General features: G+C 43.5%; 1 pseudogene; it reads left to right on the top strand.

Moving 5' to 3' along the window:
- The first annotated feature begins 18,390 nt into the window (after positions 1-18,390).
- On the top strand, positions 18,391-19,000 carry LOC147449263 (uncharacterized; annotated as a pseudogene).
- Positions 19,001-24,125: the final 5,125 nt, after the last annotated feature.

Here is a 24,125-nt window from a genome sequence, read left to right as displayed (position 1 = left end):
AATAGAATATTAAATTTGTTGTCCAAGTTATAAGATGTTTATCCTCATTATGAGTAGTGACGAGGATGTGGGACCGTCCAACCGAAACACCTATCTCTCAACGAGGGTCTTATGTCCTTGTAATCAATACAAGCATGCTGTGCGACGGACAAGACGTGTTTCTTTGCAGCACGTTCGCGAATTTGGCGAGTTCGATCTATCTATTATAGATCGAGTTGTTGCCAATTATAACTCGTCGAACTCTGACGCTGGCCAACAAGCAACAATCTTGTAACCCAATAGACGTGTTCAAAGGCGCTTTGGTCAAGCAGCATGTGTGAGGCCACAAGATGTAGCCTCTGATAGCTCGGGGGATGATCATGCAGAGCACATTCCCAACAAGGCAATGTTTGAGCCCGAGATTGATGAAATGATCGAGACGATCATGGATTCAGAAAGGCTTATCTATGATGATATGAAAAGTGAAGCCGATACGCCATTGTATAATGGAGCACGTATGTCTAGATTGAAAGCCCTCCTGGTTCTTCTCAACATGCCGGCAAAGTTTGGATGGAGTGACACTAGCGTCACAGCGCTTTTCAGGTGATCTATTACAATTAGTTTACTTTAATAAAACTCTAAATGTATAATGATCTGATAGATTTTTACACGACTGTATCGTATTTTTATGTTGTGTAGATTGCTTAAAGAGCACATACTACCAGCTGACAATGTGATGCCAGATTCCCGAGATGAAGCAAGAAAGATTTTGCGAAACTTGGGGATGGATTACAATTCTATCCGCGCTTGTCCTAATGACTGCATTCTTTTCATAGACATGGAGAAGTGTCCGAAATGTGATTCCGAAAGATATCGAGTAGATCTCCACGGGACAAAAATTCCACAAAAGGTTTTGCGACATTTTCCTCTGCTTCCTTGCATCAAGCATTTCTTCGAATGTAAGTCCATGGCCGCCCTAGCATCATGGCATGAGGAGAATAAATCTTCGGATGGTGTGCTACGAATTCCTGCAGATTGCGCAGCCTGGAAACATATAGATGGAGCATGGTCGGATTTTGCCAGGGAAGCTCGAAATTTGCGCTCAGGCCTGGCTATGGATGGCGTAAATCCATTTGGTCAAAGATCAACATCTTACAGTGTATGGCCCGTTGTCATCGTCAACTACAACATTCCCGCGTGGTTGACTACGAAGAAGGGGCACCTATGGCTAAGCTTGATTGTGCCAGGGCGATATAAAGTGGGGAATATGGATGTGTATCTTCGTCCACTATTGGAAGAGCTACAACAATTGTGGATGGGCATAGAGGTGGTGGATATGAGCCGACACACAGGACGACGGAATGCTTTGATCAGAGGCATTCTAATGTGGACCATGCATGACTATCCCGGGCTAACAGAATGCTCAGGTGATCTATTGACACTCCTCGCTCAGACACTGTAAATCTTGTTTTTTCCCATAGTTGATCTATTATCATGTGTATACATGCAGGGCTTCAAACAAGCGGATACAGAGCATGTGTCACATGTGGACCTAGACTCAATGCACGTAGGGCGTCCTCACTAAAGAAGAAAATCTACGAAGGTCATCAAGCGTATCTTCCAGAGAAACATGTGTTACGCAACGGCTTTTTGGGAAGAGAGCCACCAAGGATGTCTGCACAAGCATGGTTAGAGCAGAAGGAGATGTGCGATGACGGATTGCCTCCAGGGATGAAGAGACTATCTCTATGGTACGAGTTACCATACTGGCCCCGACTCATGATCAATCACTTGCTCGATCCAATGCACATATTCAAGAATGTGGGTAATCTACTATGGGACCATCTGACCGGTAAGAAAGATACTTTGGGAGCCAGAGGTGACCTTAGAAATGTGGATCGTATGGAGCAATATTGGCCGCAAACAGCGTCTGATGGATCGATAAAACTCCCTAAAGCACCGTGGATTTTCACAGGAGCCCAAGAACGCAAAGTAAAAGAGACCATTCGATCTTTGCGGACCCCCACTGGCGTAATGCACTCGCTCCGAACGTGTTTTACTAAAGAAGGAAAGCTTACCGGTTTGAAGTCACACGATTGGCATAAAATGTGTCAGGTACGTTTATAGTGGACTTTAATATCATTGCATAAAATGTGGACTTTAATATCATTGCTGCACATACTTTACAGTTTATTTTACCAGTTGCCATTGAGGGATGTTTGTCTCTCGACATCCGTAACACAATCTACAAACTTGCAAAGCTGGTGCAATGGATCTCACAAAAGGAGATCAACGTAGACTCCATACCATTCGCCAAACTAGATGCTGCGGAGCTTGTGTGCATGTTTGAGAAACATTTTTCTACTACCATGCTAACCATTCAGGTGCATCTTCTTGTTCACATAGTTGATGAGGTGGAAATAGCTGGCACAGTTCATTCCAGATGGATGTTCTTCTTAGAACGTTTCATGAAAACGCTTAAGGGATATGTGCGTCAAAAGGCACGTCCGGAGGGTAGCATGGCAGAAGGTTGGTTGGTATCAGAGTCCATAGTGTACATTGGAGAGTGGCTAGATGGATTTGATAAAGCCCGGGACACGCTATGGCGAACCATAGATGATGAGCGCATATCTGGGATTGTCATGTGCAATCTTGGTGTTGAGAAGAAGATGACGGAAGATCTAGAGGCTAAAATCAACCGATTTTGCATGCTTCACAATCCAGTGATGCAAAAGTGGATTTCACAATATGAGGATGCAAAGCAAGAGCGACAAAGGGCACGAATCGAGTGGAGACGGGGAAGACGACCACCGATGCACTATCCGACGGTTCTGGAGAGCCTACCAACCTTCATGAGCTTAAGATGGTTGCACAACCAATTGAAAAGCGCACAACAATGCGGTGACGAAGTGACTGAGGAAGAGTGGGAGTACTCTCGGGGTTGCGCGACCAAGGTAAGTTTGCAATGTACGACATGCTAGTGACTTTATTTCTAAACGTTTGAACGGCCACTCATAATCTTTGTTCGTTGTAGTATAAGTCATACACAGCAGCATGGTGTAAAGGTCGACATTTTAGGGTGGAACGAATCGACAAAAAGCGTTTTACTCAAGATTGTGGAATCATGGCAAAATTTGAACAGTCTAGTTGACGACGTTCCTCTGATGCCGATCCTGTGGTGGCGGAACTCACTTACTTCGGCACGCTGCAAGAGATTTTGAGGATCGATTACAGAGGATTTTTTGTCGACTTGTTCGGCGTGCAATGGTTAAAGATAATCATGGAGGGTCGCAACGCTACTGTGTGTAGAGGAGAGTTTGGTTTTCTTGAGGTGGATTCTACTAAGAAATGGACTGACCTAAGAGACACTTTCGTACTACCTGAGCATTGTGAACAAGTAAGTATGTAAATAGTTAACATCCCCCTTTTACAAGTTATGTTCTTGAAAGCTCTCATGTAAGTTATGTGGCTCTGGCAGGTAATATTTCATCCTACAAAGTCTACATCAAACTGGTGGTACGTCATAGAGGTAGCCCCTCGTAGTGCAAGGACGTATGAAGGCTACCATGTGACAATCACAACGGCATCAATGGAGGAGATAAGAGAAGATGCTCAATCAGAAGCCGCTGCGGTGGTGCCAGACGAGCATCAAGATGCTACTACTCTATATGGGGTGCATGCAGAGGAGCTACAAAATGAAACAGAGGATATGTGTTTAAACGGAGAGCTCTATATAGATATAGGAAGTTATGCTGAGTTATGCAAGGATGAGAGAGAGATCTCTTAAAGCCACAAATATTGTATTTGAACAATTTTGCTCCGTGTTGTAAAAGCTCTGGCTCTCTAAGTACCTTCCATGGCGCTCACATCTTTTGATTGAAAATTCTGAGTTTTTGACTTGCCTCTTCTATCACTCAATTCATTGCGTCATTGTATTTATATGCGTCATTACGTCATTGTATTTAATGGTCTTTGCGTCATTGTCTACTCTATTCATTCAATATTAAGTTTAAATATTCGTGTGTTTAATGCAGGTATGGATGATGAGGAGTTTCTTTCTTCTTTGTCACCGCAGCAGAGACAGTGGTACGTGGAGCGTCATCGCTCTAGCGCATCATCGCGCGTTCCTACTCCATCCGCATCTCCCTCTATTTCGGAGCATTCGGCGCGCTCCAAAGCTTCGGCGTCGACGAGACAAGCTTCACACTCGTCTAGACACCGGCGCTCTAGTGGTGGCGGTGGCGGTTGTTGTGGGGATTCCGCCACCGATGCCTCCACACCGCCTCGTTTTCGACGAGGCTCTTTACCCTCCCCTTCTTTGTCCGCCCCCACACCAGCCACAGCATCGCCATCTACGCCAGGTTTTGCACGGCTGACTATTCCTAGCAGCTACACACCTCTACCTACTCCGCCAGGGGCCACCCCACTCGACACTCCTCGCTTCGGGGCCCAGACGCCGGTGGAGACACCTGATGTCCGTACCCCCATCGACACGCCGCTAGAGACCCTTGCCGGGACAGCGAGGTTCACGCGTCACCGGCCAGAGCGCTTGCCTTACTCTGTCGACTTCAGCGGCGGCATCATCATGGATGATGACGGCAAGAAGGTGATCTCGCGCATGCGTGGTCTTTGCTCTCAGCTGTTTAGACACTACATACTAAACAAATGGAGTGAAGTACCAAGTGATTTAAAAAACAGAGTCATCAGCATACTTCATGATGAGTTTCCCGTTCCAACACGGGATCAGCGCTTCAATGAAGACCTGATGAAGATTCGAATGCGCGAATACTGCAAACACAAGCGTTCCGAAGTGCAAAAAGCAATCAAGCATGGGTGGAACAGGCCAGATTGTCTGGCCAAAGAAGATTGGAAGAATGCGAAGAAAGCAGCGAGAATCCCGACAAGTGGAAGCAACAAAAGGATGCAGCCAGAGCGCGAGTAGAGGCAAGGAGCTCGCACCACTTGGGGAGCGGTGGATGGGCATCATTTGAGGCCGATTTTGTAAGTGTTTTCGCATTGCTCTTTATGTTCGATAGTTTAGGGTTTATGAGTTTTTTAATTCTAACATAATGAAATCTTTGTATGTTTTGACAGTGGTCGATGACAGGACGTGATCCCACACCGTACGAGCGCGAGTACGCAGGCAGGAAGGGCTTAAACGCCTTGATGGACATTCTCAGTTCTCGCGGCGGCATGGTTAGTATTAGGGTTTACTCTTTTCTATTTTTTGTATTGTTTTATAAATGTCGTTATATGTTTATACTTACTGAAAGCTATCTTATTGTCTTTTTTTGCAGAATCCGACAGATACGCCGCTTGGACGCGATGAGACGTCTGACTAGACGATGTCAGTTTAGCCGTAGCTAGATAGCATTAGTTTAGGGTTTCTCATAGCTTATGTATCATGAGACGGATTTTATACGTCTTTTTGAACCATGTATATTATTACATTTTTCACCGCAGTTCATTTTGCCAATCAATTCTTTATGCCTATGATGTTGTACAATTATCATTATTACATTTGCCAATCAATTCATTTTGCCTATGATGTGTACAGTTGTCAATTTTACGCTTGTCAATTTTGCAAACAATGCGTCTTGTGGGTGACTATTTTGGGTCTATTATCTACCCTTGCACTATTTTTAAAAAGTGAATCAAGTACAATATGGTTGATGGGTGGCAGGGCATTCAATGCTCTGTCACCAAAAAAAAATTCTCTCGGGCGTCGCTATAACCGTCGCTATTTATGGCTCTGTAGCGTCGCTATGAGCGTCGCTATAGACTTCTGTGTAAACGTCGCTATAACCGTCGCTATGACCGTCGCTATATAGCGACGGTTATAGCAACACATATAACGACGCTCTCGTAGCGACGCTATTAGCGATGCCGGGGGTTATGAAAACCCAGTGTATTTCCGTCGCTAACAGCGTCACAAGAGCACACAACCTCTTGTAGTGACGCAATTAATCTTTCTCGACTTTTAGGTTAAGATTTGAAGCATTTAACTTTTCTTCAAGGCAAGCCTTAAATCTAGCTACGATCCTCCAAATGATTTAACCAATTAAAAATAAGATTTTTATTTGAAGCATACTAGATCTTATCTTATGAGCAATCTACCGATTTTGAGCAGGCCTCGTGATTTTATCGCTTGTTTATCTAAAAGAGGGACAAAGGGGGAGTGGAAGGGACGTTTTTTTTTAAAAAAAGACCCTCCCAAAAACGATAGGGATATAGCTAGTGCTTTTTAAAAAAAAAACTCCCTTCCACTCCCTCTCTTTTTCTCTTTTCTTTTAAAAAGCAAACAATAGCCTACACTCCCCTCTCTCCCTCTCACATTTTTGGCTCCCCCATCTTTTTCTTCTTCTTCTCTCTCTCTCTCTCTCTCTCTCTCTCTCTCTCCCCCCCCCCTCTCCCCCTGTCTGCTCGCCCCTCGCTCTTCTTTCTCCATCTCCTTCTTCCCCCTTCTCTCTCTCTCTCTCTCTCTCTCTCTCTCTCTCCCGCCCCTCGCTCTTCTTTCTCCATCTCCTTCTTCCCCCTTCTCTTTCTGTCCCCATCCCCTCCTCTTCTCTCTCTTTCTCTCTCCTTGCCTTCTCTTCTCTCTCTCTCTCTCTCTCTCTCTCTCTCTCCCCTGCAACCGCTCTTCCATTTATTTCTCTCTCCCACTAGATCGCCCCCCCCCCCCGCCCCTCCAATCACTCTCTCTTTCTCTTCCTCTCTCACCCTCTTTTACAATTAATGATACCGCTAGTGCCTCCTTTTCAACAAAAAAAAGCTCCCTCTCTCCCACTCATAATATCCCCCCTCCCCCCCTTCTCTCTCTCTCTCTCTCTCTCTCTCTCTCTCTCTCTCCATCCTTGCCTTAGTGCCCTTTCCTTCTCTCTCGTCCGCGAGAGAGAGAGAGAGAGGGGGGGGGGGGGGGGGGGGGGGGGGGGGGGGGGGGGGAGGGTTAGGGGTTATAGAGTCATAAGGAAAGAGAGAGGACGAAGGGAGTGGGAGAAGAGAAGGCCCTTGAGTGAGGGAGGCCGGGCCGTTAGAGGAGTAGATGGAGAGAGAAGGTGGAGGAGAGGGAGAATGTTGGAGGAGGAGCAAGAGAAGAGGAGGAAGCACATGGGCGGTGAGAGGAGAAAGGGGAGGTAAGGAGAGCGGCTCTAAAAAAAAAAAAGCTTGTTTCAAAGCTCGCTCTATTGAGCTCGTTCAAAGACCTAACTCAGTTTTAGGATACTTTAGGAAAAGTGTGACAATAGATTGACTAAAAGTTATAGATTGTTTGTTCTCATGGAGGAGGTGAATTGTAAGAATTCTAGTAGTCCTAAAAGTGACAATGCTCTTGGAGTTAGAGTTAAATCCTATGCAAGGAAGAACTATCTTTAAGGAGATAAACCAAGAAGTAAGTTTATTACTCACATAGATATTGAATGGCTTCCTTGTGGAAAGAAAGTCCATCTATACTAAAGATAATGGGGCAAGGGATTCCGGCCCCTCCCCCCAGACACGTGGCAGCTTTAGCTTATTGTTGCACCTTTCGGTAGCTTTCAAGCCAGTGTGCCTTGTGCGAGGTGATAAAGTCGAGAGCAGTCTCACACACACATACACACACACACACACACACACACAGAGAGAGAGAGAGAGAGAGAGTCTCGGACACGTTTTGTCTAGCCTAGATGTGTCACGTACTGACTTGTGAGTACTGAGCAGTGCTTGAGGCACCAGATCAGAGGATGGCAGTTGCGGAGGTGGCCTATGTAGTACACACTGCGTAGGGTCTCTCTCTCTCTCTCTCTCTCTCTCTCTCTCTCTCTCTCTCTCTCAACCTGCACAGCAGCGGAGGTGGCCTGGAGATTCGAGAGTACGTCCTACAGGAGACGCAGGTAGCTCGCAACAAAGTGGTTATGAGATTAAATATCTCTAGAGATAAAAAAATTTGTAGCTTTCCATAAGAAGGCTAATCGTCGACTCGTCTATCAGTACAAGATGCTAAAACTAGAGCTTGCTTTGGTTATGTAGGCTTTGGAAATGAATTGCATCATTATTTCTAGACATGATTGCTTTTTTTTTTTGAGATAATTTGTGACAAATTACATGCTAAGCACTCAAAAACAATCTTAATTGTCATAAAAAAAAATAAAGATTAGAAAATCTTGAACAATCCAACCAAAACAGACATAAGGATGTTTTTGGGAATTTTGAAATTTAAGGGAATTAGAGGGGTATCCAACCAAAACACAAATAAGGATATATTTGGAAATTTTGAAATTTAAGGGTATTTTGAGAATTTCCACAAATTAGAGGGGTATCTATACTATAATTTATCTATAGTAAGGATAATGGGGGAAGGGATTCCGGCCCCTTCCCCCGGACATGTGGCAGCTTTAGCTTACTCTGGCACCTTTCGACAGCTTTCAGGCCAGTGCGCCCTGTGCGAGGTGACAGAGTCAAGAGCAGTCTCACAGAGAGAGAGAGAGAGAGAGAGAGAGAGAGAGAGAGAGAGAGAGAGAGAGAGAGAGAGAGAGAGAGAGTCCCGGACACGTTTTGTCTAGCCTAGGTGTCTCGCATGCTGACCTCTGAGTACTGAGCAATTCTTGAGGCACCAGATCAGAGGATGGCAACGGAGGTGGCCTACGTAGTACGCACTGCACAGGGTCTCTTCTCTCTCTCTCTCTCTCTCTCTCTCTCTCTCTCTCTCTCTCTCTCTCTCTCTCTCTCTCTCTCAACCTGCAGCGCAGCAGCGGAGGTGGCCTAGAGATTCGAGAGTAAGTCCTACAAGAGTGGTTATGAGATTAAATATCTCTAGAGAGTCTACTTTGTACTACTCTACTCGTCGATTCGTCTATCGGTACAAGCAAGATGCTAAAACTAAAGCTTGCCTTGGTTATGTCGGCTTTGGAAATGAATTGCGTCATTATTTCTAGACATGATTGCTTTTTTTTTTTGGAGATAATTTGTGACAATTAAGGTGTATTTTGAGAATTTTCACAAATTAGAGGGGTATCGAACTAAAACAGACATAAGAATATATTTGGGAATTTTGAAATTCAAGGGGTATTTTTAGAATTTCCACAAATTAGAGGGGTATCTATACTATAATAATAGGGGAAGGGATTCGCCCCCCCCGGACACGTGGCAGCTTTAGCTTTGTCTGGCGCCTTTCAGCAGCTTTCAGGTCAGTACGTCCTGTGCGAGGTAACACACACATTCGACAGGCGAGAGCATGCGTGCGCACACACACACACACACACACACACACACACAGAGAGAGAGAGAGAGAGAGAGAGAGAGAGAGAGAGAGAGAGAGAGAGAGAGAGAGAGAGAGAGAGAGAGAGAGAGAGAGAGAGAGCATGACAGCTTTCAGGCATTGCACGAAAACCAATGCAACGCGCAAACTCATTAATGTTGATGGCAACGCCAACTCATGTGTGCGTTCACAACTTGAGCAGTAGTTTGAGAAGAGCTTAACTGAGCCTGGAGCATTTGTTGAAGCCGAAGAAGCCTTCCAACGATGTGATGCGAGGGGGGGGCAGAGAGAGAGAGCATGTATTGTTGGTCAATCTGCAAGCAAGGGGTCGTGAATAACAACATCAAGTAGATAACCGATGAGGCATGTTGCAGGCAAGGGAGGGGAGAGAGAGAGAGAGAGAGAGAGAGAGAGAGAGAGAGAGAGAGGTGCCGCCGTTGGGATTCTTGGGAACTTGGGGATGCAACACAAGAGATGGTGCTCGCGAGACAGGGAGAGAGAGAAAGTGTTCGGAAAAAATCTTTTTTCCAAACATACAAAATTCCTTTCCTTGAATTTGCCAAGAGGAAATTTTAAGACTATTTTTCTCTATTTTGGGGCGGATTTTCTCCTTTTCCCCTTGCCCTCAAACGGCATTTTGGAAATTGAAAACGAAACAATATTAAGCTGAGAGACATTTTTCCTGAACAGTGGTCGAGGAGGGGAGAGAGAGAGAGAGAGAGAGAGAGAGAGAGAGAGAGAGAGAGAGAGAGAGAGAGAGAGTAAGTTAAGGCAGCCACCACAGGGCTTTATATGGCTTCCATCTAGCGAGTTGGAACTTGGAAGGAGGAGCAAAACCAGCAAATGTAAGTCTTCATGCTGTAGAGCGAGAGAACGGAGCAGTGAGATTAAGACAGTTAGATGAGAGAGAGAGAGAGAGAGAGAGAGAGAGAGAGAGAGAGAGAGAGAGAGAGAGAGAGAGAGAGAGAGAGAGTCTTGGAGTGCAACTCGGAGGTAGTACCGCTGGCATTTGTGAAGATCATCAAGGGGCGGGCCATGGAGGGTTGGCACCAGGCAGGGACTGAACTGGCCATCAACATCAAGGCGTCAATTGCACTCTTACCCCTTTATTGAATCTTCGACTGCTTTGGGCCTTTACAAATTTTATTGCATGCGTCCTTAGCAACACGCCAAATGCGTTGAAGCCGTCAAAGAGAGAGAGAGAGAGAGAGAGAGAGAGAGAGAGAGAGAGAGAGAGAGAGAAGGGTGCCACCGTTGGGATTCTTGGGAACTTGGGGGATGCAACACAAGAGACGGTGCTCACGAGACAGGGAGAGAGAGACAATGTTCGAAAAAAATCATTTTTCCAAACATACAAAATTCCTTTCCTAGAATTTTCCAAGAGAAAATTTTAAGACTATTTTTCTCTATTTTGGGGCAGATTTTCTCCTTTCCCCTTGCCCTCAACCGGCATTTTGGAAATTGAAATCGATACAATACTAAGCTGAGATACATTTTTCCTGAACAGTGGTCGAGGAGGGGGGGGGGGGGGGGGGGGGGGGGGGGAGAGAGAGAGAGAGAGAGAGAGTTAAGGCAGCCACCCACAGGGCTTTATATGGATTCCATCTAACGAGTTAGAACTTGGAAGCAGGAGCAAAATCAGCAAATGTAAGCCTTCATGCTGTAGAGCGAGAGAATGGAGTAGTGAGATTGAGACATTTAGATGAGAGAGAGAGAGAGAGAGAGAGAGAGAGAGAGAGAGAGAGGTGAGCTCCACCTTTGACGACGCCTGTCTACCCTTGAAGTTTGAATCGAACATAGGCCTAAGGGGTTGCGATCGTTGAAGAGACACATTGCTCCTCTAGCTCACCATTGCGGCCCACCTCACCATAAACATCAAGGCAGTGAAAAGGTGGCCTGATACTGAGAGAGGCGACAACTCCAGAGAACGCATGGCCGTCCAACCACATGTGTGCAGGAGCTGAGGTGGGCAGGTAAGGGAGGTGGCCATGTCTTTCGAGATGGAGAGGTCGCAACTCACGAGCCAAGAAGGGCGAAGAGCTGCAGGCCCAATGAAAGAGGCACACAACCATACGGGATGGGGTGAGCGGGTGGATAAGTACCTGTGAGACGACAGAACCGTGGGACGAGAGAGAGAGACGTTGAATTTCCCAAGCGTTGAGAGAGAGAGAGAAAGAGAGAGAGAATCCACATCCGACAGTGCCGCCGCCGAAGGCGGCGCCGTTGCACTATTATAAATAAAGATTGCTACAAATGATAGAGAGAACTTGATGGGTACTGTTTACTTTACTATCTACACCTGATCTTTTGAGTATCTGATTTACGAAGATAATGTTTTCGTAATGAGCTACTAACCTTTTCTTGAAATTGTGCATAAAATATATGGTTCCTTACCTTAAAATTAAAAGGTATTCATAATGGCTTCAAAAAAATTAAAAGTTGCTCTTAATTCAAAGATTCCACTCAAAAACAAGAAAAACAATCCGTTAGTCTATAGCATATAACGACAGGCAATGACGAAGCACATAAATTTGCAACAATATTATCTAAAAAAGACATGAATATAGCAAAGAGAGAGAGAGAGAGAGAGCAAGAGAGAGCGCAAGAAAAATGCTAAAAAGAACTTAGAAAAAAACGTTAAAGGAAAAATGAAAGAGCAAAGAGACATCTATTTATATGAACACAAAAGGTCTTTTGACTTTCCACCTTCATCAATCTTTTCATTTCATAAACTCACCTATCACTAATGCACTTAATATGTTCTGAAAGAATTTTTATTTCTCAGTGAGATTGGGGTGACCTAATGGTTTCTTACCTTAAACTATTGTTGCTCTTATAGTATTATTGATTATTTTATGCAACAAAGTGTTTGATTTATGAAGACAATGTTTTCGTAATGAGCTGCTGCCCTTTTCTTGAAATCTTGTGCACAAAATATAGGGTTTCTTACCTTAAACTATTGTTGCTCTTATAGTCTTATTGCCTAATTGATTATTTTATGCAAGAGTATTTTTAGGCTCATACATAGTTTGGAAGCTTTAGCCAAAAAGCTATTATTGAGTTTTGATCCTCTAAAATAAAGGCATCTTTACCCGATTATGACCTCCTCTGATTTTTCAAAAATCGATCAGACCTACTGGCTTATCTTTTTCTCTCTTGTTGATATAATGAATACTACATGGGAGATTTTGAAGCTCAAGTTGATGCTTGACTTGTTTTTTAAAATGTTTTTGCCGATAAACAATGGTCTTTGAGACTTGGAATGGTTGTGACCTCTGCTCCTAGATTTGAACAAATGGTTGTTGGTTAGGTTGCTACTCTAGTTTTACAATCTAGTTGCTACTCTATTTTTACAAACTTATAGTTTTAACTATAGTGTACAATATGGATGCATTGTCCTTACAAAGTTATGGTTCTTGACTAATCATTTTTTCTTTTGGGATGTCTTTTTGCAATAAACCTTTCTAGTTACTTGAAATCAAACTTGACGCTCACTTTATGACAAGGTGGACTAATTTAATTTGTTTTTTTGCGCTACCTAACATGGTGCTTTCCCTACCTTTGGTAAGTTGCATCTAAGATTAACAAGTTGAGAACCATATTGCTAAATAGGTTGGATTACTTCATATGACTAGCTTGGTTGCTTGGGTTCTATGATGAATGAAAGCTACATAAAGAGGTTCATTGCTTCTTTGAAGAACATCAATTGTACTGTCACTATTTTCAGGTTGTGCAGTAAGCTTCAAAGGATAGGATGGTTTGAGCATGGTCCGATTGTAATTTTTGTGGTGATTAATATAACTTTCAACTCACTTTGTTGAGTGAGTTTTGTAAAAAAAAGAATGGTTTTTCTAAGCTTAAGAATGGGATCACTTTTTTACTTTTGATATTTTGCATATATATAGGATTGTGGCTAATCTAATAATTTTTAAAACTAGATTTGGCAACATGACACTTTCAACATGACACTTTCAACATGACACTTTCAACATGACACTTTTATGTCCTTTTAACCAGTAAATTTCTTAGAATTATTACAAGGGATTTTAATGAGGTCTTAGAGTGTTTGATATCCACAAAGATAGCCTATGAGGTGAAAGAAATTAGAATTTTTTGGGCTATGGATTCTAGTTCTAGAAATTTCATAAGCACTTTCCAACCTAAACTGTGCCAACATGTGCTCTTTTGCACATTTTCCATCAAATTGTCCATAGACCACCCTAAAACGCCTTCTAGTGAGTTCTTGGGGCTACATATGTAGCTTTCATCATTATAAGGTTTCCAAATGATTCTAACAGGACCTACTTGGTCTACTTTTAAGATTCCTATTAAAGAGACATGGTACAGACCTATTGGGTCTATCTTCCACATCGTTAATTAGTTAGCTAGGAAGATTTCGACAAGGCCTTAACTTTTAAAACTAACACTGAGCTGCAACCGATTCACACGGTTGCATCGCATCGCAACCGATTCCTGCACAAAGGAGGGCCTTGGCACCTTGGAAGCTCGAACAGCACTTGCAATCAGACAATCCCCTGGTCCCAGCTTTTGCCATCAAGTAGTTCAATCTCTCCATCCTACACGACTTGGACAAGCCTGTACACCAAAACACTGCAGTCGAACACCCTTACTCTTTAATTTCCTACACGCATACACACTTCTCTCTCTCTCTCTCTCTCTCTCTCTCTCTCTCTCTTTCCTACACACACACACAGACCGCTCTCTCTCTCTCTCTTTCCTACACACACACACACACCGCTCTCTCAAATCATCCATAGTTGATTAGGTAAGCTTTAAGCTAAGTCAAGAGCGCGTATGGTAAGCGATAGACAAAACCGCAAGAAGAAACGCCAAATATACCAGCCGTTTCTAAAGTCCGTTCTCATTTTTCTACGAAAAAATACAAACCGACTTCGGAAATGCAAATGGACTTCGGAAATGGATTGTGTGCTTGCCCAAACCATTTATAGTTGATTAGATAAGCTTTAGGCAAAGTCAAGAGCGCGTATGGCAAGCCGTAGACAAATCCGCAAGAAGAAACGCCAGATATACAAGCCGTTTCTGAAGTCTGTTCGTGTTTTTTTATGGAAAAATGCAAATGGACTTCAAAAACGGCTCGTGCGCTTGTCCAGACCATCCGTAGTTGATTAGGTAAGCTTTAGGCAAAGTCAAGAGCACGTATGGCAAGTCATAGACAAAACCGCAAGAACATTCCAAAGGAAGAAACACTAAAAATAAACTTACTACGATGCAAAAATGAACTAACTTTTTTGAATGAGTATCCTTTTTCAACTAGTAAAGAAATAAGATGGCAAGATTGAACAACAAAAGTAGATTTAGTAGAACAAAGAGGAGAAAATCTACATAGTTGAGAACAAATGACACCGTACCTAGCTAAAAGAGAAATGTTCGAAGAAATGTGAGGCATACGGATGATTTTTAGATTGGCATATTCTGGTTCAAGACGCTTATCATAGATATCTACTTCTAATCCCAAGGGAGTCTAAAAAATCTTAAGGTCTAAAAAGGCACAACAATCACTATTTGTGGTACAATTAAGTTCACAAAACTCCTTGGGATAAATTCCTCCACCTACAGAACTCGAATTCAAGTACATAAAATCTTGAAAAGAAGGAACGTCAGGGACAAAAAGATCATCTACAAAGCGTCTTACATTGCATAACTTGTGCAAAAATATTGGGCAAGTGTTAGCAAGGACAATACGCTCCATAAAATCAAACTCATAAGTAAAAAGATAGAAATTAGCAAGAAAAACAACACAATTTGTGCCCATAGGGATACCAATTATTTTCTTGAAAGAGAGTCGCCGATGGTTATATATAAATTGTCCAAAAGAAAATCTAACCAAGATATGATATCAATGTCATCTACAATCCTAGTGAATCTCTTTCTTCCTTTGTCTACATCTACATTCTTATTTTTCAGCCATAAGAAGTCAAAGTTCAAGGCTGACTTTTTTACTAGCAATGCCTTGTACTCAAGCTTGTACGCAAAAACTTTTGAAATAAGAGACTTGACTCTAACTTTAAGCTCCTCCAAAATTTAGCTTCGTGTATAGTGTTGTAAAGTCAAAAGTTTGGAGACATAAAAGAGAGACTTAAAGAATGTTTACAAAAGCTTGAAGATGCGAAGGAAGAAGAGAGCCAAGCTCTGCTTGAAAAAGAACACGCAGTCGAAGTGGCAGTGGAGAAAGAGTCACATGAAACAACACATAAGAAGATTGACACCAAGATATAGGTGGCCCTACAAGAATGTCGGCTACAAAAATCTCTTGGCCTCAAGGTCAGCATTGGGGGGCTACACTTATCGTGGTGTACCACAGAGGACACCCTTCAGGAAGAAATCACCAAGCTCAATGACATTCTTCAACCTATCTACATCAAGCCCGAAATTGTTGCTTGGATCAATGATACACATAGACATGTGCCACCAAAGCATTGCATACTCACTTTCAAGGACAAAGATGAGCATATGAAGTTGCTACGTCAATCTTGTCTTCTCAAGGGAAAAAAGCTTTGGAATGCAGAAGAATGGACCATGAATCAACTCAAGAGTAAAGCAAGCAAGCTCAAGAAAATGCAAAAAGCATGCAAGCAAGGCAAATGGGCAGTCTACCAAGGTGGCAAAGCGATCATCCAGGAATTTCAAAAACCCAAACCTCTCCCCTCAGCCGACCCTTAGGTTTTTGTTCCCTCTTTTTCCCTACTCTACCCTCTTGATGGCTCCTCAGTCCTTAACTAATATGTATCAGCCTACACTGAGAAGCAGTTGTTGTAATGTTGTGTTTTTGTTCTCATGGGTCATATATGACCTCCGTGGACGATAATTCAATCTCTCTCTCTCTCTCTCTCTCTCTCTCTCTCATACTAAAATATAGGTTGAAAGAGCCATTGATCTCGGGAGAGCTAGACGTCCACGATATCAATCGAGGCTCCATCAGAGAATCAAGTCTACTCTAGCGCGATATGGCCGGGAGATACCCATTACATCTATTTACAAAGGCGGACATTGACGAATCTCTTCACCGACCGATGCACTACTTTCTCAGACAATGCCCAATGTTGGAAATTGATGAAGATGATGATGATTTTAGTCTTCCACTTCACTTTTATGTTTGTACCTAGACATTAGATTAGATCCACAAGGAGTTTATCGGATTGGTCTCATAAGTCATTTTGGCATTTTGAAGACGTTAAATATATCATTTCATTTCATTTCTTTATCTCTCTCTCTCTCTCTCTCAATGTGTATGCGTGTGTTCTTTGTTTACGCATGTGTGTGTACATTCTCTCTCTTTCTCTCTCTCTCTCTCTCTTCTCTCTCTCTCTCTCTCTCACACACACACACACACACAGTGTAGAGAGAGAGAGAGAGAAAGAAAGAGGGGAAGGGAACATAAGAGAGAGGAGAGGGAGGGAGCATACCTGGATCTCCCTCCTCTCCTCGTGTGTGTGTGTGTGTGTGTGTGTGTGTGAGAGAGAGAGAGAGAGAGAGAGAGAGGGGGGGGGGTGGGGTGGGGTGGGGGAGGCAGCAAGTATACCTATTGTGCAGAGAGCGCTGAAACTCAGATCTACAGATCTGAGTTTCGGGTGCCCTCAAATTATTTTTACAGGGTCGACATCTCTATGAGCGTCGCTATAAGCGTCTCTATGAGCATCGCCGTGAGCATCGCTATAAGAGTCTCTATGAGCGTTGCTATAAGCATCTCTATGAGAGTCTTATAGTTTTTGTTATATAGTGACGCTTATAGAGACGCCTATAGCGACGCTGGGCTTTTTTCCATTTGAGCGTCGCACTATGAGCGTTGCTACATTGAAGGACCTCTTGTAGTGTTCGTAGAATGCCATCGCATCAACTTTGCAATGGAACCACAACGAAACAAGCCTTTTATCCTAGGAATAATAGGGAAATGCCGCAACACTTTAGCTGGCACTGTCTCGCCAACTGCATCTTGTTTGTAGCGCATTGCTCCGCACTTAGGACACGACAAACAATCTGCGAATTCATTGCGAAAAAGAATGCAATCATTTGAACATGCATGAATCTTGTTGTAGTCCAAGCCAACTGAGGTCAATAGTTGCTTTGCGTCTTGCCTGGAGGGGGTGTCATGCCAAGGGTAGGACTAGACGGGCACGGCCCGGGCAACGTGCCGGACACACATGCAGTAAAGGGGTCTATATATGGAAGAGGGCCAGGGGCCTATATATAGGATGGTTGGGAGGTTATTCGCATGTCTGTCTACCCGATGGTCCAACATTGGTATCAGAGCAAGGTGGAGAGGAGGAGGTAGGGTGGAGCCATGACAGGGAGGAAGCATGGTTTTGTTTTCTCTCTCTCTCTCTCTCTCTCTCTCTCTCTCTCTCTCTCTCTCTCTCTCTCTCTCTCTCTCTCTCTCTCTCTCTCTCTCTCTCTCTCGTTTTGCCTATGCAAGGCTATGGAGGCTTTCTCTTTTTCTCATGCCTGGAAGGAGGAGGAAGAGCGTGCTTGCATAGCTTGCTTGCATGCCATGCATGCTCGGTTGCAAAAGGGGAGGTCGAGATTGACATGACAACAAAAAACTGTGTCGTGGGCATGATCCCTTGTATACACATGAAGGTCAAGGAGGAAAATCGACAGTGTATGGCCGTGGGAAGCGAATCTTGCAGGGGCTTGCATCGCAGGGAGATCTGCACCAAAACTAGCGCGGGTGGGGTTGAAGCAGAGCGCTCGGCACAAGGATCACATCGCATTTCAGGAGCAAATGCCATCACCGCCATCGCTACATAGCGCAAGGAAAGTGCTGGCTCTCTGCTGATCGCCGTTTCGCCATCGCTATGCAGTTGTGTAAATTTTTTAATTTTTTTTTTCAAAACAAAAAAGTTTGTTAGCTTTTTACCTTGCAGGGGAGCTTTCCCACATGCACTAGCATGCATTAACATGCAAAGACATGCAATGGCCCGCACCGAGCTCTTCGTAAGATGAACGGTACTCTCATCGCTCTCGGGTCGGCAGTCGGGTTTTCGCATGAAAAATTCCAAGGCAATTTTACAGACCATCAAGGTAAAGCTCCGCCGTATTTTCTACAACTTTGCGATCATGTACAGGCACGACCTGCTCTATTTGCGGTGACACTACACCGCGTCAGATGTTGCTAACAAGACCATCCAGAATATGACAACATGGTTCCATCGCTTGAAGAGGGCTTTTCTGCATTGGAACCTGTGATTGCTGACATTGGGCAAGTTATTCAGCAAGGCTACTCAGCAAAGATGATGTTGATGCTCGATTCGAGGTTCATGAAAGCTTGAGCATCCCAACCATGTGATCAACACGACAAGTTTATACAGGTAAATTATGAGGTAAGCATTCACTTTTACTTGTATTTATCAAACTATTCAAGTACCTGTTGAATAGTATAATATGCAAGGGCTATGAGTGATGCCGTGTAACCGCGCATGTACTAGACGTGTATATACATCCACAAGCAGGGCTTGTCCGAAGCACGATTTTTCTCCATCATCAGTACGATCGGGCATGCACGGCATGTCTTGAAAAATTATCGTGCTATGTCTAGGTCGGATGTTTTTAGTCAATCCGAATTGCATATACCTTTCCTATGCTTCCCAGGCCAGCTTGAATCAAGCATGGCTTGAGTATGACATGGTTTTGATGTTTCTAACAGCAAGGCTGTGTATTGCTTAGGAAACTCGAATCAAGCACAGCTTGAATCCCAACCACTTGGCTCCGAAGCACGGCTCCTCAGCGGTTGACTTTGATGCAAAAGCATAGCAAATTCGCGATGCTTAAGAATCTCAAGGAGATTGGCACATCCTACTACTCGACTTGATGCGGGGGGGCATGTTGCTCGGCATGGCCGACTTCGTGTCACTGTTTCTCGAAGCGAACAGAGAATGTTTGCCACACAAGACTGGTTACTTTCAGTTGAAATCACTCGACAAGGTCGATGCTTTTTGTCATGATATTTGTGTCTCAACAGCCGACTTCGTCATCTAGTATCACAACATTCTTTATGCGAAGCAAGGCTTCAAGCCAGGTATATTGCATGGAAAATTCCCACGTTCGGCTTATGCTATGAGCATACAAACTTGGGAAGGATTTGGCAAAATGCTTCCAGCTTATTTCATTACGTGATAGACGAGCGTATATGATACAAGGGATGTATATTTACATCCAACAGCTCCCATCCGTGCAGCAGATATGGCTACGAGCCATTTCAAGCGAGTTTTGTTCCACGGAATTTTGAGTCAACTGGTGACCGCAATGACTAGGTTAGCCAATTTTATGTTCTTATTATTTTTCCATGTTTACACTTTACTTGGCAATTACTGTCATTGTGCAAAGCAAAGTGCTTTGGCAATTTTACATGAAGCACGGCTTCTCCCTTGTGCCAAGGAACTGCCCAATGACTTGTCATCAAGGGCCGTGGCACACAAGTTTGCAAAAACTAGCAAAATAGGGAATATCACCTCACAGAATTCCTACCAGTTTAGATTGTGCAAGGCACTTATGGTTTTGGTTCTCACGCTAGAGACCGTTATAGTAGCCAAGGGCTTACGTTTTTGCATGCAAGGCATGCTAAGCAGGTGGCATGGATTCCACCACTTTATGCATTATGCTTCCGCTATCACACTCGCAACTCTGTCAAGGACAGACTAAGTGATGGATTGTTGAACCTGATGGTTGGTTGCTATCAACACCCAACAACACTAAAAGGAACCTAAATCTAGGACTTATTTCACAGGCAAAGTGCCAATGCTAAGTCATTTTCATACAATCATGACCCTGCAAGGCAGGTAGATCAAGATGTGGTTGTGTTTTTCTATTACCTCTCTCAAAGAGAGAGTCATAGCAGAAACTTATTGCATGCTTATAGGATACGCTGCACGTTAGGCATAAGATGCACATGAGCATGGAAATCAACTATACACTTCATAGTCGTTCAAGGAAAGTTCCACAACCCAGCATGGTTAAGATGCTACTCAAATTAGTCTTCATTGTTTTGTCCATTGAACACTCATTTGCACAAGGGCTATGAGCCACACAGGCTACGAGCCATTGTAATGCCAAGGGTAAGACCCAACTATTGGCATTCTTTGGGTGATTGTTTTCAAGAGTGAACAGATCTACCCAAGGAAGTATACATCGACGTTAATGGACGAGCAAGCGTCTTGTCATTCAGGATGTTTACAGTGTCATTTTTGCACTACACAGTAGCTGATCTCTACAAGGAAGTATAGATGCAGGAATCAGTTGAGACAGCATGGCTGTCCACAAGAGCTAGGCAGTTCACTTGTGTGGATTTCTTGCTCTCTCTATAGCACTACGAAGTGTCTATGGACATACTGTTTTGGGGTAAGACCCGACAGGTGATTGCTACATCACCCACCAGTATTAAGGATCACAGTTTGATCTGCATTGAGGATCACAGTTGATCTCTCCCAGTTATACTTTCAAGGAAAGAATTCCACAATCTACCACATGGTAGCAGACGAATTCAACTTTTCGAGTTGATTCCAATCATTATGTACACGGTTAACTATGTTGGTTATCGTTGCCTGCTAGTTGAGCAGTTTCTACAGACGGTCTTACCAAGGGGTTTGACTACGTAGATGTTAACCAAAGGGGTTGGATTTTGTAGGCAACACCCATGGTTTCCAGTGCAAGTTGTATAAATACGCTTGAATTTTTCAAAGCCATGCCAAGGGCATGTTGGAACAGAGTATTTTGGACTGTAGCGTCTACTATACCTTATGCTGTTACGAACCTAGTTGGAGGGTTCGATTTGGCACATGTTGTCACATGGGATACAACATGGTCTAGGAACTCAAGGAGTTCAGTTTAGCCAGTGTGGAGCATGATAATGAGGGTCCCTCTCACTCTTGTTGCGGAGTGTTTGCAGTTACCTCCACACACAAGTGCCAGCTCGTACTTGATGGATGTCGCTTTTCTTGATATCCTTGTTTGAGACATATTCCACATGTGGAGAACATGAGTCTCTTGGACTGACACTGGCGCCAACTTTTACCAATGTGTCGCGACGAAGTCCCTAGGTGCTGGTCGCATCCATTGGTTCGACCATTTTAAGCACACAGTATCAGGAGCAATTTCAGTTGGCCAAAAATTGGCGGGTACTAAGTACAAACTTGTTACGATTACAATTGTTGTGAAACCACCTTAACGGAGGGTCGTTTCTACATATAGCTAAATATGCTATATACATGAGAATGTCTCATGGTTGGTACCTAGGTGTGACTGAGTTGTCACATTCTGTTATGGTCCAACTTTTGTTGCAAAATATGCTATATTCATGAGAATGTCTCATGGTTGGTACCTAGGTGTGATCCGGTTGTCACATTCTATTATGGTCCAAATTTTGTTGCAAGACTTTTACGTACGTACCGTGGAAAGTCTTGTCATGGAATTGCGGTTCGGATATGTTCGTGTTAAATGCATGCACACTAGGTGTTATGGGCCCTAGTGTTTAACACAAATTTATTCGGAGCGGCATGCAAATTCATGGACATTATTGTTTCTGCAAATTTTTGCACTGAAACTCCAATCTGCTTTCAACCTAGTTGGTTGTCTCCATTCCATATCGCGTATATGGCTGGATAATCAATGATTGAGTCATAGTTTGTCATCTGTCGTGGGCGACTGTCTGTAAGTGGTTGATGGAAAGCACCTCACTCTTACTGTTGCTATTCATCCCGCGTAGGATGTTGCTATTCATACACGCAAAAATACCTCTTCACCTTCCGTGAAGGTAACTTGCCGACGTTTCTCATCAGCATACTTCTTATACCGATCATGTGCTTGTCGAACATTTTGACGAGCAAGCCTCAGCATTTCCATATGATCTTGGAGAAACTCCTTGACCTGTTGGAGCTTCTCAGTTGCCAACCCCACCGTCACTGGTGATCTAGGTTGAAAACCATACATAACCATGAATGGACTAAAACCAGTTGTAACATGCTTAGCACTATTATATGCAAACTCAAGAATAGGAAGATAATCTTCCCAATCTGATTGCTTCTTGCTAACGTATGCTCGTAGCATATCCTCTATCACTTGGTTGACTCGTTCCGTCTGACCATCTGTTTCAGGGTGATCAGCCGTACTTAAATTAAGTTGTGTACCCAATCGTTTAAAAACAACCCTCCAAAAATGACTGTTAAACTTGGGATCACGATCACTCACAATGTTACTTGGCAATCCATACCACCGGTAAAGATTTTCCACAAATAACTTAGCTAGGTCTAGGGTCTTAATGGTTGACTTTGTTGGAATAAATCGACAAAGTTTAGTCAACCGGTCTACGACCACCCATACCGAGTCATGTCCTCAAATAGTGGTTGGTAAACCCACAATAAAATCCATGGAGATACTTTCCCATTTACCGTTGGGAATCTCTAAAGGATGTAAGAGTCCTCCTGCTTTCAGGCGCTCTGCTTTATTAACTTGACATTTTTGGCAATGCAAGATATAGTCTTGAACATACCCATGCAAACCTGGCCAGTAAAACTGTCGTCTTACGAGTGCATAAGTTTTCTTAATTCCCGGGTGCCCTGCACTTGGACTATCGTGACATTCATAAAGAATTTGGCGCCGATTGTCCGCGTCCGTCGGTACACACACTCTCCCCTTGTGGAGTAGGTACCCATCATCTATGGAAAAATTCTTCCATCTCTGCAGTTCATCACTCGATAGAGGAGAACTAGGTGTGGAGGAAACAAAACCACTACCAACATTGGAGTGAGAAGGATCCCTCTTTCTAACATAGCTCCACACCTTGGAGTATGCAGTATCATGCTCGCACTTACCTTTGAGAGATTCCAAAAACTCACTCCGCAATTCCGTGAAAAGGAGAGAGTTGATCTCTGGCATTCGGCTGAGAGCATCAGCCACTACATTGTACCGCCCTTTATGATATCGTAGCTTGGCGTCATACACCTGAAGAATCTCAGCCCACCTGGCCTTGCGACCCTTCAAATCACTTTGTTGTGTAAACCACTTGATGCTTTCATGGTCAAACACAATCTCGAACTGTGCACCATACAAATAATGGCGCCATGTCTTTAAAGCAGACACTATTGCATAGATCTCTTGTTCGTAAGCAGAGTAATTCTACTGTGCTGAGCCCATATTCTTGCTTTCAAATGCAATCGGCCTTCCCTCCTGTAGAAGGACTGCTCCAATCGCACGATTACTAGCATCCGTTTCCAAAACGAATGGCTTTAAGGGATCCACAATAGCCAAAACAGGAGGTGTGGCTAATGTGTCCTTCATTTTGTCAAAACTTTGCTGTTGTTCCAATCCCCACTGAAAAGTCTTGCCCTTGGCTTTTAGCTGATCTGTCATGGGAACAACAATATGGGCATAATTTTTAACGAATCGACGATAAAAACCTGCAAAGCCTAAAAAAATCTGGAGCTCTTCCAAATTTTTGGGAGAGGGCCACCTCCGAATGGCATCCACCTTGGATTGATCCATGTGTAACCCTACAGCCGAAATAACATGCCCCAAGTAGTGAATTTCCTCCTTGAGGAAATCACATTTGGATTCCTTGGCATATAACTGATTTTGGCGTAACAAATGAAACACTTGTTTCAAATGTACTAAGTGCTCTTCCTCAAATGCACTATATACAAGAATGTCATCGAGGAAAACGATAACAAACTGTTCCAAGTATGGTCTCAAGACACTATCCATGAGTGTCATGAACGTAGCTGGAGCATTGGTTAACCCAAAGGGCATTACCAAAAACTCATAATGTCCAAACCTTGTTCGGAACACTGTTTTGGATATATCCGCAAGCCTGATGCGTACTTGATGATACCCAGATCTTAAATCAATCTTTGAAAATATACGAGCGTGGGTGAGATTATCAAATAGC

This window comes from Adiantum capillus-veneris, chromosome 10, assembly GCF_014529385.1.
Source record: "Adiantum capillus-veneris isolate H3 chromosome 10, ASM1452938v2, whole genome shotgun sequence".
NCBI classification, from domain to species: domain Eukaryota; kingdom Viridiplantae; phylum Streptophyta; class Polypodiopsida; order Polypodiales; family Pteridaceae; genus Adiantum; species Adiantum capillus-veneris.
This window is presented reverse-complemented; position numbering and strand designations above follow the sequence as displayed.